Source organism: Ovis canadensis, chromosome 5, assembly GCF_042477335.2.
Source record: "Ovis canadensis isolate MfBH-ARS-UI-01 breed Bighorn chromosome 5, ARS-UI_OviCan_v2, whole genome shotgun sequence".
NCBI classification, from domain to species: domain Eukaryota; kingdom Metazoa; phylum Chordata; class Mammalia; order Artiodactyla; family Bovidae; genus Ovis; species Ovis canadensis.
This window is the reverse complement of record NC_091249.1, coordinates 106787993-106805110: the sequence shown is the minus strand read 5'-3', so window position 1 is coordinate 106805110 and position 17118 is coordinate 106787993. Positions and strand designations below refer to the sequence as shown.

The window sequence follows — 17118 nt, the reverse complement described above, 5'->3', positions numbered from 1 at the left end:
GTATTTCTTGGCTTCATCTTCATTGATCTTGGGCAGGATTTCCCCTGAGAGGCAATTCACACACACACACCCCCCACCTCCCACCCTTCACCTCCCACCCTTCACCTCCCACCCCCCACCAGGTCTACATGCTTCTAGTTTTTGTTTAGGGAAAAAAAGACTCTCTTTTTTTCAATAGGCTCAAAGACCCAGAGTTGAGTCTCACTTGTTCTGATTGGCCTATCCTTGAACCAATCACTGACCAGGTTTGAGTCAAATGTCCCTCCCTCCGCAGCCAGAGGCAGAGTCAGAAACCATCAACTGAGAGTGTTAGAGGGTTTGCACAAGTTCAGGGCATTGAATAAAGAAGCAAGGGGTGTCCACAAGGAAGGGTGACCCAGTAATTCCTTAAAGAGACAGTCATCAGCATATAGTTGAACTAACAGTTATGAGACTAGGAACTACTACATGTAAGTAATAAACTGATAAACTGATTTGGGGTGTGGCATGGTGCTCTTCCATGTTCCCTCCCCACACTGACTTTCTTATATTGTAGATCAAGTCAGACTCATGCAATAAAATTTACCAATAATTGAGGTTGAAGTAAAACCAAAGAAACAACAGCAAAAGCAGCAACCAAACCAAACCAAACAAAAGCAAGCAAATGAAACCCAGCACTACTCTTTTAGGTCAAGAGTGCGTTGGGGACTAGGACCCGCGTAATTGTCCAAAAGGTGACGGAGTTGAAAGGTTATGATGTAGGAAATTTCAGCTGCTCCTGTGTGATAGGCCAGGCATATTTTAGTTGTGCTGAAGCACTGGGTGAGTCTTGACAATGTGAGAAGATAAGAGGTTTTCAGCAAGGTATAGGATTTCTCTGTTACACATTTCCAGTACTGATTATCAAGAACATTTTCTTATCTTTGACACCTTTATCTTTAACACAGTCTTTTAAATGGATCTTAAAACGGGAAGGAAGTTCTAAAAGCAGATTAATAAAACAATGACTTTAAATTATATAGGAATATTCTTTTACATTTAACAAGCTTTAAAATATATTTCTGTATATTTATGATCTTTTCATGTGATCTTGAAGAGAGGCTACAAAAATTATTTAAAAGCCTTCCAATTTTACCACTTTATTTCCGGAAATAAGATAGTAAAGTAGATGTTAAAAATGATGGCCAATACACATGCTATAGAAAAGACTTCTTCCACCCTAAACTCAATTTTCCTATCTGTAATATGGGAAGAAAACTCATTAAAAATTATAAAGGTGAAAAGTTAAATGGTCCCTTGGGGTTTAGAAATGCTTAGATATAATTATTCCTCCATAGTAATAATTTTACCTAATTAAAATTATTTAAAGCAGGTTTCATTTTCAATTCCAACTGAGCTTTCAAAATAATAAAGTTCCTTAATATATTAACAGTACTGTGTTAATATATATCTCATGTAAAATTTTTCCTTAGAAGTGAGATAAACTAATAATTAGCAGCATTTAATGAACTCAGTTGTGTCCGCAAAGAGTCGGACACAACTGAGTGACTGAACTGAACTGAATGAACTTTCACATTATAATTGAATTGATACTTACATTCTAGAGTTAGGGGGAGGGTCCCATAAGTAATCACTTAATATTTATAGTTACATACTTTCCATGGGATGGATGAGTAAAAGTATAGATAGATACAGATACAGTATAGATTATACATTTATATGTATACCTCTGTTATATCCATATACCCAAACATTTTATGATATAACTTAGTAAATGTATTTATGCATAACTTATTTTATCCTTAACACTGAAATTTTTTAGCTGATTCGGGGCTCTCATTATCCATAAGTTTCTCAATAGAAAAAGACTTAATTGTTTGGCAGCAGAACTCATAGAAAAGATTTTTTTAGCCCTTTTTATTTTATATTTCACAGTTTTCCCTCTTAGGTTCTGCCCCCAGTCACACTCTATTTTGCATAGGTTAATCATAAAAGAAAAAGAAACAAAGCTATATAGACAATCCAGAAAATTCCATGCCCTGGGTTTTGTTTTTAGGGGGTGTATTGCCCTCTCTTTGACACCAACCCCAATCCATTTACTTCTGCTGTGATTTGCAGTAGAGGTGCTCTTTTCCAGGTAATGTTTAGAAGCCATGCACCTTTCCCTGCCTGCTCTAGATCATAGAGGAGCTAGAGAAGAGGACGCATGCCACTCTCACTTATTACACCAGCAAACCCTGAACCCAGAGTTGCCACTAAGTCAGTCTCTTTATTAGAGCGAGAAAGGTGATGAACACTTCAGCACCGAGTGTGGCCAAACATGTCTGAAAGGCAACAGCATCAGTGAAAGAAGCGTGATGTTGCCACAACATGAACGGTGAAAGGTGAGCTGTATTTGGCCCCATGTCCTGCACTTGGAGGACAAAGCCGCACCTGCCGCCCCCAGAGATAGAATAGCTCTGCGGCACCAACGGCAGAACAGGGAGGCAGTGTAGATTGCAGCAACTGATAGAGAAAATGCCTGTGAAAACAATGGGAAATCTGCCAGGGCTCACCTGCTTCTTCATGCCTGCCCTAATTTAGTTAACTTACAAACACTCGTAGTAAGCTTTATTGCAGGAAAAAAATAATAATAATCCGAGACATGTATGCAGCAGTCTAGGAAGATACAGGATTAGCCTAGAGTTTTCAAAGTACGGGAATGGAAACAGTTGGAAGCGGTTTTCAGATTTATTTCACTCTTCCTGCTGGGTTCAGCAGTTTTCCTTTCTACTTGCTTGATGCAGTATACCGAGAAAAACAAACCCAACCAACCAAAGGGAGCTGCTGACCAGAAAAATAAAACAAATCCCTCCTAACATTTTCTTGCTACGTTGGTGGATGGAAAAGTTTTATTTCCTGATAGCTGGTACTGTAGATAACTTGGTAATAGACATCACTGAAGAATTCAAATGAACACCGAGGTCTCTGGACCCAAATTCAAAGAACTCCTCAGCATGATTGCAAAGGAAGAAAGCATGGTCATATTTATGCAGTACCAGAGAGCTTTCTTGTGGGCAAAATGGGAAGATGACCTTTTAGCTCTATCCTCATTTTCCTGTACGAAGGTTTGATTCTGTTTTGCTCGATCTGTCTGATTTTTTTTTCCTTCCAGCCTGTTGCTCTAAGCAGTCCTTTCTTCCTTCCTTTTTCCCCTATCTTCTCAGACTGAGTTTTCCTTAGCATTTTTTGTTCATAGTTTGTGCCATTCTTTATTCATAGGTAAGGAATTCAATGTGTTCGTTTCAAAATGGATCATATTTTATCCTGGAAATTTAAAACTCATTGTAATAATAGTCTCACATTAGTATTGCAAGCATTTTATTACATGTTTCATCACCTACCTCTAGGATGTTGCTTTTCTGATTATAATTAGCTATGATTGATGTTGATACCTGCTTTAGCTGTTTCTTAATAGCCTTTGTGGAACTTCTCTGAACTCAAAGGAGCAGCAACTGTTAGAAGAACCATCATGTAGATGGTGTCATCAACTAGCATTTTAAATATTTTGAGCAGATTGGCAAACTACATCCAAAATCTATGATCATTCATTGCCTTGGCCTAGTTTCTCTCTGTTCTTTGGAATGGAATTACCGCCACCAAATTATCAGTTTTTATTTTAAACAACTTTACTGAAGTATAATTTATAAACCATAAAATTTACCCATTTTAAGTGTACAATTCCCTGATTATCAGTAAATTTATAGTTGTACAACCCCTCCTATCAATTATAAGGACTTCCCTACTATAGCTGAAACGGTAAAGAATCTGCCTGCAATGCAGGAGACCAGGGTTCAATCCCTGCTCAGGAAGATCCCCTGGAGAAGGGGATGGCAACCCACTCCAGTATTCTTGCCTGAAGAATCTCATGGACAGAGAAGCCTGGCAGGCTGCAATTCGTGGGGTCACAGAGTCAGACATGGCTGAGCAACTAACGCACATACACACGTCAACTACAATCATCTGCACCATCAAGCCCTTAGCAACCACTGGCCTGTTTTCTGTCTCTAGTGATTTGCCTAGACATTACACATGAGTGAAATCACTTAAACATAGTCCTTTACGTCTGACTTCTTTCATTTAGCACGGTGATTCTGAGTCCATGACAGAATGTGCCAGGAGTGCCTTCTTTTTATTGATGTAGCATACCATTGTATGGATATAGTACATTTTGATTATCCGTTCACCCATTGACAAACAGTTGGGTTGTTTGCAGTTGAGGGTAGCATGAATAATGCTGCTGTGGATGAGCATTCATGTATAAGACTTTACGTGGGCACATGCTTTCATTTCTGTTAGGTAAATAATTAGGAATGGAATTGTTGGTTTGTATGTTTAAGTTTATGTGCATTTACCCTTGAAACTACCAAACTGTTTTCCAAAGTGACTGTACCATTTTACATCCTCACCAGCAATGTGTGAGCATTCCAGTTCCTCTATATCTTCACAATTTACTACTTTCTGCCTTGATTACAGCCATTCTAGTGGGTGTGAAGCAGTATCTCCTTATGGTTTAATTTACATTTCCCTAGTGACTGACAGTGTTGAACTTCATAGGCTTATTAGACATGCATGTGTTTGCCCTGGTGAAATGTCTATTCAAATCTTTTGTCTATTTTTTAATTGTTTTTTTTTTTAATTTAGCCTTAAATGTCTTTATATACTCTGGATACAAGTCTTTTATCAGATAAATTATTTGCAGTTTTTTCTCCAAATCTGTGGTTAGTCTTTTCAGTTTCTTCATAGTGTCTTTTGAAGCACCAAATTTTCAACTTTCATGAAGTCTAATTTTTAAATATATATTTAGGTCTTATTTTTTAGTGTTATACATATGAGTTCCTCACCCAGCCCAACTCTTTTCTCCTGTGTTTTCTTCTAGATTTTTTTTTTAAGGTTCCTCTTTCCTTTTATAAAAGAATTATGTCTAGTGTGTGTTTCTGGCTGTGCTGGGTCTTTGTCGCTCTGCAGGCAGGGTCTATTCTCCAGTCGCGTTGCCCAGGCTTCCCACGGTGGTGGCTTTTCTTGTTAGGAAGCCTGGGCCTCTAAGCACCTTGGCTCTAGGAGTTGTGGCACAAGAGCTCAGTAGTTGCACTTCCCAAGCTCTAGAGCCCAGAAGTTGTGGTGCCCAGGTTAGTTGCTCTATAGCATGTGAGATCTTCCTGGACCAGGGATCGAACCTGTGTCTCCTGCACTGACAGGTAGATTCTCTACCACTGAGCCACCAGGGAAGCCCCTCTTCTAGATGTTTTACGGTTTTAGCATTATGATCAATTTTTTGCTAACTTTTGGACATGGTCATTTTATTACTTTTAAAGATAGATGAAATTAATTAATTATCACCCTGCTCATTCCCACAAGTATACCTGAAGATATCTTTGGGAAAGTTCTGAAGGTGAGTAGAAGGGTACAGTTTTTTTTTTTGTCTGACCTAATCTCAAACTATACTACCTTTTGCTTTAGTTTTTAAGTTTACTTTCTGAAACATCCACCTGTTAATAGATCATATTTTTCTTTGAGAGGGCGTTATAGTTCCAGAACCCTCCTGAAGCTTGTGAATAACTTAAAAGTTAAGTAAAATTGTCTTTTATGTTACTGTCCTATCAATGAATATTCCAGGAATTTGTCAGCAAGAAACATATAAAAAACAATAAACTAATGATCGTCGCATGAGAGTTTAACATCAAAGCTGTCCCATCTGAACCTAGAGTTATGACCTCTGAATGTCCTCCTTTGTTTAAATAAAAAGCAGTATTTAGTTATTTGATAAAACTGACGATAGCACACTGATGATAGAAAAAGTTCAAAAAATCTTGATTAAAAAAATACAAAAGTTTCTGCTTGTTGAGAATCGTGTGTTAGTGCTTTGTGGCCCAACAAAATGTGTCCACTCATGACAGGTCATTTTTAGAAATGAGGTTGAAAACCCCATCAAATATAACAACAGACATGCCTGAAAGATGATACATCTGAGTCTCCCCATGTCAATGAAATGAAAGCTTTTCTGAAAATGAAATGGCCTTCTTTTAGAACTCTGGAATCCTAAACTACCAGACATTTCAGGAACTATTTTGGCTGCAAATGATAAGAGAGATTTTTCTTTTTCATAATTTTTATTACAGTGGAAATGGTTTTTGTATTTCTAACAGTTTGACAAGAGCTAATTACAATGCGCTCATCTGTTTTGCGGACTAATTTGAGCCATCGAGCATCAACACCACAGACATGCAGCAGCATTGCAAATGATACTCATGCTTCCCTTGCTCCAAGAATTTGTACTTGCTATAAAAGAAAACAGATTTGGACAGCCCTGAAAAAGTTGGGTTTGGTTTGAAGAAAACATTTCAGAATTACATTAGAGCTGGCCTACAAGTGAACTAAAAATACCTGCTCATCTCAGTGGTCTTGGCCCAGGGCCTTTCCTTTTACTGTAAAAGTCAGGCTGTTTGAACAGTTGGAGTGCGGCTTGCTTGCTGTCTAAACTAGTGTTCTCTGATAACTTCTGTTACCATTGAAACACAAGCCCTATTGCAATTGAAGAGAATGTTTAGGGGTGTGGAAAATAGCCAAGAGAAATGTATACTTAGTGTTCAAACCTCTAGGCTTCCCGTGTGGTAACTAGACCACTTAGATCTGTTAAGAAATGGGAGAAAGACATTCATTAGTAAACATTACACAGCAAGGGTAAAAGATGGAGTGGAGTAAAGGAGGCTGTTAAAATCAGCCTGAGATGATTATTTGAATTGCAAACAGAAATGTTCAGACATAGCTAGAGCTGCTAAACATAACTCTTGAAGTTTTTCCAGAACAGAGGGATCGGAGAGGGGGGAGAGACCAGTGAAGGAGAAAATTAGAAAATTATAAGACAGAATGGGAGATGAAGTTTCAGAAACTGGTAAGATTGCTGAAATATATGATATTATTAGGTCTTAAATCTATTTATGAGGGTGAACATTTAAAAACACGCTTTCTGACTTTGGCTCTGTGATTTTAAGATGGAAATGAAGATATTAAATCTGGGTAAAAAATAAGCTGCAGTTACAGCGAGGTTATGTCATGAGGGATTAAAAAGAAAGATCAGAAATCAGTAGCCCAGGACAGATAATCATGGCAAGTTGGATAAGTGTGAGGGAGATGATTTGAGTGGAAAAAAATCAGAATGGTACCAAACATCCCCAAACTTGGCAGAGAACAACCCTCTGCATATCAGCTACTAGATGAAAAAGCAGTTACCCATGATTGATCATCTGCTCTTTTTTTCACGGCGTTTCTGTTTCTCTTCCATGAGATAGGTGGAGTATGAAGACCACAGGACTAATTTTTAAAGTAACTGGTATTGCAGACTTCACTAACATGTGTTTGGCTTGTTAGATAGCTGCTGGGTATACTTATTTTCTGGCATGTCTTATGGAACAGAGGGAGTTTTCCCCCCATGAGCAACTGAAGTGCCAGCTGTTGCCCTAAATATTGTACCTGTGCATGATGGAGAGAGCTTGAGAGCCAGATTTCAAGCTTAGGGAAAAATTTACATTTGGTACATCAGCAAACATTGTATCAGATTTGTCTCTCTACATGCCGCATTTACACACACAAAGAGGGAAGCTGATCAAGAACCTGCTTCAAAAATAGTAATGATAATAGAGTCACTTCTTTAAAGCTTGAAAAGATAACTATCTCTAATATGCTTTAACATTTACAACATTTCCACAGCCCTAGAAAATACATTAAAATGGCACATTTGTATGACAATATCCCTAACTATCACATTTAACCCAATAGTTTTATTAAATAATAGTGTAAGAAGTTAAAAGACAGGAAGGGCTATTAGGACATTCTGTAATGACTTGCATATCATAGAAAAATAGGACTTTTTCATTGGCACTAGAAACAAGTAAAAGGAAAACAGAAACGAATTGACAACATTTAAATCACCCCCCTTTTTTTTAATTAGAAAGTAATTCAAGCATGAAGTGTTCTTTACCTACACTAGTCAGATAGTCTTAATAGGGCTTCCTTGGTGGGTCAGATGGTAAAGAATCCACCTGCAGTGCTGGAGATCTGGGTTCAATCCCTGGGTCAGGAATATCCCCTGGAGAAGGAAATGGCAACCCATTCCAGTATTCTTGCCTGGAAAATTCCACAAGTCCCTTCAAAACCTGTTGGATTCTGGAGAAATGGGATTCTAGGAAAAGACGAGCTTCAGTGAGCTTAATAACCTTATTTATTCTATGTTTTTTTGACGTACCTTAAGTATTTTTTAAGAGCAATTGTTACTTGAGAACAGCAACCTCCTCATGGACCAAATAATACCAGTTTGTCAGTTCCTCTTTATTGTTCGTATTTGGTCATTTATAATGATAAATATGTGTTGACAAGTAATCTGCAAGGACAACTTTACATGCAACCTGTTTTTGAATAAGCAGAACTTCTATGAATGATGAAGCTATTAAACTCAAAAACAAATAAAAAACTAAAAAAAAAAACAACTCAAAAACATAACTGTGCTTGGTTCTCTGGTAAGTGTTTTAACTACTAGGTAAAGTACTAATTTCCAATGAAAGGCATCTTGGAGAATCAACATTCTCCAGGCATGTGTAAGCATTTGTCACTTTCACTCTACATCCAAACTTTTACCAACATGAAACTCACAACATTGCTGGGATTGCTTATCAGTTATTCATGTGTGGTTGATGCGATGCTCTAGTTGGACACACTCTGGGCTTTACATTTTGGAGTTGTCAGTGTTCTCAAAGCAAAGCCAGAGCCTTTCATCTCTGATTTTGATAAAGAAAAAAAATGACATGAAGTAGTGGTACAACTTGTAAACTGAAAAAAGAAAAAAAAAATCTAAATAAATAAATACTTCCCAAGCCTTTTGGCTGGCAGATTCTATTGATATAATATCTCCATCAAGGCGAGTAGGGTGCATTCTGCTGTGATTAGTTGATAGCACCATCTTTGAGCTTGTTTTGGTCCATTTTGTTGCAGAGATTCTTCAGCAGGTATTTCTGTGAGTCATAAGTAAGACAGCTTCGGATGAGTCCTAGCTTGTTGTCACGCTTGTTTCTTTAATAGATGAAGCCAAGCTATGATTTTCAAAAAGGCCCGGATGTACTAACGTGGTAGACTTTAAAGTTTCAGGCAGCAACTTCCAAAACCCTGTGTACAGTTTCACAAAGTGAAGAACTGGAACTTTCTGATATGTATTTATAAGTGATCTAAGTAAATCTGAACAAACAATGATTTTTTAACACCATCAGTAAACAAACGTAGTAAGTTGCGGGTTTCACCAATGGCTCAGCGGTAAAGAATTCAGCTGCCAGTGCAGGGGATGCAAGAGGTGTAGGTTTGATCCTTCGGTAGGGAAGATTCCCTGGAGGAGGAAATGGCAACCCACTCTAGTATTCTTGCCTGACGGGCAACAGACCTTGGGGTCACAAAGAGTTGGACACAACTGAGCATGCATGCAGGCACATTGTATGTAGATTCAATTCAAAGCTTTGCCAATAAATCAACCAATGTATAATTTTTTTCTACTCCTGACCATATATCTCATTCTGTCACCAGAACAACAGAGACAGATGGTTCTCTTCACATATTTTGCCTAATCAATATAAGTGATCATTTGGTAGAAAGTACACTTTGACTTTTTTCCTTTAAACACATAACCACTCCCCACCTTACCCCGCCCCAGCACATACTCAACAGGCCTTATCAGTTTGGTATCTGGTTGTAACTACTCAAAAAGAAAGCAGCAGAGGCAATCATCTTGGTTCTCATTCTGATTGGAGAGGGGAGGAAAACCACTGGGTATAAGCAAGTATATGAGCCGATCAGGTTCCCTGGGTCAGTGTGGCAAGAACCCTAGGAAACAGTGAAACAAGGTGTAGCAATCCACTGGGTTTAAGGTTATCACCAACTTATTTTCAAAAATTGTCCAAATAAAGCAGAGCTTCTCTTCAAGAGAGCAATGTGTCTACTTCGAAACTACCTTCAAAAGGCTATCGTGAGGCTGGGAATTAATCAGGTTCACAATTGCCTATCTTCTCTCCTCTGTTGATGGAGGTGGTACCAAAAGTTTTAGTGGAATCAACCAGAAATAAAGACCTGAGAACAAGTGGTGATACCATCTGGCTGTTGAAATCAAGGCAAGACCACCCCTTTCCCAGAAGACGAAGTTCCAAAGTCCCTGATGCTGTGTAGAGCATAATTTAATCCAGGGGAGAGTAAGTGGGCAGAGTGTTTCCCCCTGCCCATTCTTCTTTAGACAGATTTTTTTAAAGAAGTAGTGAATATTAATGATGGAGACAAACAGTCTAGTGCAAATCTGTCTGAATGAGCACATTTCGTTTTCTCTGCTACCTTCGTGCCATCATCTAGGAAATATACCTAGCCTTCTTACGTGCACCTTTGAGTGCATATGTACAAACCTGGTTCTTTTTTTCTAAGTTAGTTGTGGAATAGCCTGGTGTCTATGTGAGAACTGGCGATGTTTCTCAAAGAGGAGTATTGTTAGCACTGGGGAGAGGAATTTTTATTGGGGGGAACTGTCCCACATTTTTCACAGTATTTCACACCCACGCCCCACCCAACAAATGTTGGTATTACCTTTATTATCACCCAAGTCATTGTGATAAATAAAAACACCTCCACATTTTTCTCGATGTGCCTTGGTGGGGGAGGTGGCAACCTCTCGCCTTCCTCCCCTTTCTGTCTTTGTGCCAAAAAGGATTTAAAGGAGGCAACTGATGGGACTGATTGGCAAATAGTGCTTTCATTTGCTCCCTACTGTTCTTAGGAACGGTTTTTAATTTTTAAAAACAGATCATATTTTTAATTCAGGAATTGCATAACCTTGCTGATGGCTTTTTCAAAAAAGAAAAGACAAATGTTTCTGGTTCCACTTTATATCCACTTGTTTTTCTCTTTAAAGACAGTCTTCATGGTAGAGGTAAAATAGTTTCCTTATAAGGATTAATCATCAAAATCAGTTTTTATATGTGGCTAGGCCCCTTACAGTTTTTTTGCTTGTTTGTTTGTTTAAAGGATTGCCTAATTCTTCAAAAGGCAAACCTTCTACATTTATTATCTTTCTAATCTAAGGCCTCTCACATCAGCAAATATTCTCACACCAAATGCTGTCAACATAAGCATGTGTGTACTTTTGATACATTTCCTTATTCTGTTTCATCTGAAATAGACATTTATGCATGATGAAACAGGAAAACATGAGATGGTGCAGGTTGGGTGGAAATGGGTTAATACTGTGAGGGTCGCAAATGTGTTAAGTTTAAGAAAAAAAATGAATTGAAATTAAGGAGGAAAAGGATTTTCTAAAAGAGCCGTGAAATAATTAATTGTTTTGTAGGAGATGGCCTTTCCATGTAGGCAGAGCATTTTCTCTTCACTTCTTTCTGAAGAGACAGTCAAATAGAGAATCTCATCTCTTAATTAGAAAGAAAAATACTCATCAAACACATCTCATCACTGGAGAACTAATGACTCACAGCTGTTAGTCTGAAAGGGCAGGCTTTTTTTCCTGAACAGTAGGAAGTGTTAATCATTTTGGATGAGATTTCTTTTTTAAAATATACTGTAGTTTGCAGAAGAATAGGATATTCAATATTCCAACTTAAATGATTTTTTTTTGAAGCACGCTCCCCCAGAGATACTTTCCTGTGCTGCGGTGAATGATCCTTGAATGCAGGCATCTTCCACTGCACTTCAATGCGAGCATCAATGGATGGGACGAGGTGGATGGCCCAGTCCTGCCAGGGACTCTTAAAACCCCAGGCTCAAAGAAAGAGAAATCAGACATCTTGTGCCTCCTAAGAAATGGTGTTGCTGTAAAACCTGACTATTTTGAATCATACACTCTACTTCATATAATTTGCCTTATTTAAATGTAAGTGAAAAGCCCTGGTCCACCTTCATTAGCTTCTGAGTAGAAAGGGTCTTTTTATTTGTTTAATCTTTATGTGAAAAAGTAAGGCTTTTTTTTTTTTTGTCTGTAAAATGTAATTGGCTCATTCATTTTCCAGTCTTTGCCTTTACAGCCACCTTGCTAACCTCTTCTAAACATTTTGGACAGAAGAAAACCCCATTTAATAAGAACCTTCTGAATAGCTGACTTTGATTATTCAGACAGTGACGATAAGGAATAATAAAATCAGCTCCACAAAACTCATTCTGACCATTAGTATTTGACCTCTTTGCCGTGCCAGACTGTTACCAGAGCACCTAAAAGTGATATTCATTTCTCTGCACTATTGCGAAAGTGGTTATCCCGGAGCAAGAGGAAGCAGGAGAAATAAAGTCTACAAATTGAATAATCAGTCCCTAAATAATTGATACCTTCGGAGCATCAACATTCACTGTGAGATCCTTTACCTTAGAGGCAGTGGAGCATTGTGGGAAAATCACACTGGATTGGGAGTCAGCCGACTCTGCCACTCAGTGGAGGATGTCCTTGGACAAGTCGCAGCCTTCTCGTCCTCAGTTTTCTCCTTTGTAAAATGAAAATAGTCTCAGCCTTCCAGGCCTGTCATGTGGGACTTGCCCTCTAAAGTTCACTTTATGCAGTGTGATATGATACTTGTTAGGACAAATTATGTCATTTACCTTTCAGATTTTCAAAAGAGCCATTCAGAATACTTATGATTAAAATGTAGGTTGCTCTTAAAGTGAAAGTGAAGTGGCCCAAAGAGATATTGAAGGATTGTGTTTTGTGATGTTAGTGATAAAAATAATAGGCAAGATAACACTGATTTAGCTAAAAGGTATCTGGATTTAAAAGCTAAAAAGTTGTGGGCAGGAATTGATTCATAAAATTGATTGTTCAGAACAAGATACTTTTATATCTAAGGGCATGAGGTTGTTAAAAAATTATTAACATTTTAAAACTTAATTTTTTCAATTCAAGACTTCACAAAATCTATAATGTGTGCTAATGTCATTTACCAGCACTACTGAGTCTCCATAAAAATCTAGATTTTTCTTGCTCTGATTACTAGTAAAAAAAAAAAAAATTCATTGCAACCCTTCCTAAGTTTAATACTTATGACTTCCTTCCAGCAAACTCTTCCTTTCCAGACCACATAGAAATCCCTCTTAGAAACACCGCCCATCTTCTATAGCTGCTCAGAGAACAATTATCATCTTGACTTATCTTGGAGTATTATTTTATAAAGTCTCTTTAATTTTTCAGAAATAATTTTAAATATGGAAAGCATAAATTGATAGTACATACATTAATACACTACTTTGTAATAAGCATTTTTACATGTATTACATCACTTGTTGCCCACAGGCAACTTGTGAAGCAGGTATTACCATCTTCATTTTGTAGGTGATAGACTAAAATAAAAGAAAATCTGACCTGCCCAAGGTCTTATGATGATCAAATAGCAGAACTAGATCTAAGACCACTCCTCCAGGCTCCTGGTTCGGACCATGTTTTATTATATCACATTATCTCCATGGAGAGAACATACGTCAGCTGACATTTGCTGTATAACCGCTCCATTGGTGGTGTGAAGGAACGGCCATTTGTTTAGTGATGATTCTGTAGAGGAACAAGTCAGATCAGTTCAGCTGAAAATTTATTTTGTTCTTCTCCAGGCTCAGTTATGTATCTGTGGTCAGCTTCTGAGCAGTTAGGCACCTCTGCCTCTGGATACTTCTGGATCCTGGGGCAATGGAGACAACTGAGTCACTTGTCCCTCATTCAGCAGACTAGCCTATGCTTCTTGACATGGTGGCTCAGGGTTTGAAGACAGCAGAGGGGGAAACCCAGGGAGCAAGTACTTTTTAAGCCTCTGTTCAGCATTTTTACAACTCTTCCCTTGGCCAAAACAAGTCCTATGTCTAAGCTCAGTGTCATCATGGGAGAGTATTTCAAAAGGCCTGAATACAGGGAGACTTCAACAAATTGGGGTCATTACTGCATCGAATCACTATAAGTTAAATATAAAAATACTGAAAATGGCACTCACTTCATCATCTCTTCTATGGTAGATGACTTAGCTTTCTAAACATAGCTCTTTTGCTTGAATCCATTCTATGGATGCTGAAGTGGTATAGGAACAGTGATGAGCTACAAGAGCATCAAAAATGTTACATGTGGTATGAGCCAAATATATTCCTGCTTGTAATAATAACTAATGCTTATTGGGCATCTTGTAGGTCTAAGCACTAGGCTAATTCCATCTCAAATCTGTAAATAGTGTAGTTTCCATTTTTCAGAAGATAAAACTAGGAATATTCTAGTAACTAACCTAAAGTCACTTAGCTGAGGACTAGTGAACTTGGATACAAACGTGGACCTAGTTCACACACCCGTGCTCTTTCTCGGGCACCACACTACAGCAGTTTTTTGAGGGATTCCCACTGTCATGGCTAACAGTCCAAGGAAGATTAACAAAGAGCTTCTACTATCCAAAATAATGTGTAAAACTCACAATATCCTTTTTCTAATGAAAAAGGTTGTATGTACTTAGTACCATTTGACTAATGTCCCATGGAGATTTTGTGATATAGAATTTTAATTGTAAATCACAGCCATCTAATGACTTGAGAAAGAAAACCAGCAAGTTCTTGGAGCAGTTTTCATTTCTAATGAACAAGGCAAACAAATGTAGGACTGAAATGTTTTATTTTGAATGGAGTCATGGATTTTATGAAAGTTATATATAGATCGCCCAAGTTTCCTTATTAAAAGTGTTAGGAGGAGAGAGGAGAAAAGTCAAGCAGACTGTGACAAAGAGAGGAAAAATAAGGAAAAGATGTCATACACGGTGATGAAATCAAGGGAAATTAAACACTGCACAAATGTGTAGAAGTCCTTATTGCCTAGTTTAACCTGGAAAGTGAAAGTTGTTCAGTCCTGTCAAACTCTTTGTGACCCCATGGACTATACAGCCCATGGAATTCTCCAGGCCAAAATACTGGAGTGGGTAGCCATTCCCTTCTCAGGATCTTCCCAACCCAGGGATTGAGCCAGGGTTCCCTGCATTGCAGGTGGATTCTTTACCAACTGAGCTATCAGGGAAGCCCTAGTTTTTAACCTGGAGAAATTCTATAATCATCAGATCCTCTTTCCATGTCCCATGCAGGTATAAAGTGTTTCTGGATATATCGGTTGGGAAAATCCTAGGCATTTTATGGTTTATATTTATGCTCTGTGGATGTGTCAGTGATTTTTTTTTTGGGAGGGGGGTGTCATTTTAATACATTATCTCTCTCTCTCTCTTTTTACCCAAACCTATGAAAAAGTGTGGTCAGGACCAAGGACAGATCCTGCATTGTCTTAGCCTCCATGTTTCGCTGAGCTGCTTTCTTTTTCTGCTGCCCTCATGAGACACTGAAGACCCATCCAGGAGTGTTTGGGTTTTTTATAGGAAAAAGGAAAGAATCCCATCTTAGTGCAGGTGGGCTCCATGGAGAAAAAAATTAAATAGCTTCAGTGTGGAGAGAATAAGCTAAAAGGCCCTTTCTTGCTTTGAGGGTTCTCTTTCTTAGAGGATCATCACCATTTAACAAGAATTGGTATCATCACTAGTACTATAGAGAATAATTGCTTTTTTCTTACTGATTCTTAGCAATATGAATCCAGAGACTGTGTCTTATCCTAATTTTGAACACCTAGTATTATATAGCACATAGATGTTCAATAAATACCTTTTATTGTTAATCTGTGTTCATGCTCTTTTTTTAAATTGATGTTTGATTGACCTATAATGTTATATTATTGTCAAGGGTTCGACATAATGATTCAATATTTGTATATATTGTGAAATGATCCCCACAGTAAATCTAGTTACCATCCTTCACCATACATAGTTATAAGTTTGTTTGTTTTTTATGATGAGGACTTATAAGATTTATCCTTGTAGTGACTTTCAAATATGCACTACAGTATTATTGACTATAGTCACCATGCTGTCCACAATATTCCCATGGCTTATCATTTTATAACTGGAATTTTGTACCTTCTGACATCCTTAACCCATTTCACCCAGCTCCCTCACTTTTGGCAACTACTGATCTGGGTTTTTTTTGTTACTCTTTTGTTCATCTGGTTTCTTTGTTTCCCCCCGATTTTTTTTTTTTTTTTTTTGGCTGCACCATAGAGCATGTAGAATTTTAGTATTTCAACCAGAGATTGGACTTGTGCTTCCTGCAGTAAAAGCATGGACTCTTAACCACTGAACTGCCAGCAAAGTCCCTGTTTTTTTATCTGTTTGTTTTGTCTTTAGATGCCACATAAATGCGAGATCATAGGGTGTTTTTCTTGCTCTATCTATCTCATTTCACTAACATGATTCACTTAGCATAACACCCTCTGGGTCCATCTTGGTTGTTGCAAATGGCAGAATTCCATTCTTTTAATGGTCGAATAGTATTCTATTGTATACATAACATCTGTATCCATTCATCCATTGATGAACACTTAGGTTATTTCCATGTCTTGGCTGTTGTAAATAATGCTGCAGTAAACATGAGGGTGCATGTATCTTCTTGAGTTAGTATTTTCATTTTCTTCACATAAATACCCAGAAGTGAATTACTAGATCATATGGTAGACGTGTTTTAATTTTTTGAGGAACTTCCATACTGTTTTCCCCAGTGGCTGTACCAGTTTGCATTCCCACTAATAGAGCATAAGGGATCCCTTTTCTTCACATTTACCAACACTTTCTATTTCTTGCATTTTTTATAATAGCCATTCTAACAGATGTGAGGTGTTAATCTCAGTATGGGTTTGATGTGCATTTCCCTGATGATTAGCATCTTTTAGTGTGCCTGTTGACCCTCTGTATGTCTCTTTTGGAAAAATGTCCATTCAGATCCTCTGCCCATTTTTAAATTAGTTTGCTTGGTTTTGGGCTATTGAGTTATATGAATTTTTGAACATTAACCCCTTATCAAATGTATGTTAATAATTTACAAATATTTTCTGCCAGTCAGTCGATTGGCTTTTCATTTTGTTGACGATTTGTTGTTTCCTTTGCTGGGCTTCTTAGTTTGATGTAGCCCTACCTGTTTATTTTTGCTTTTGTTGCCTTTGTTTTAGAAGTCAGATCCAAAAAAATCATACTGAAG

The 17118-nt window shown here is 37.8% G+C and overlaps 1 protein-coding gene across 27 annotated transcripts in view; it reads left to right on the top strand.

Annotated features, from left to right (window-relative positions):
* MCTP1 (multiple C2 and transmembrane domain containing 1) overlaps positions 1–17118 on the top strand; it is a 395240-nt gene that overhangs the window by 274378 nt on the left and 103744 nt on the right. The gene's annotated exons all lie outside the window — the stretch shown is intronic.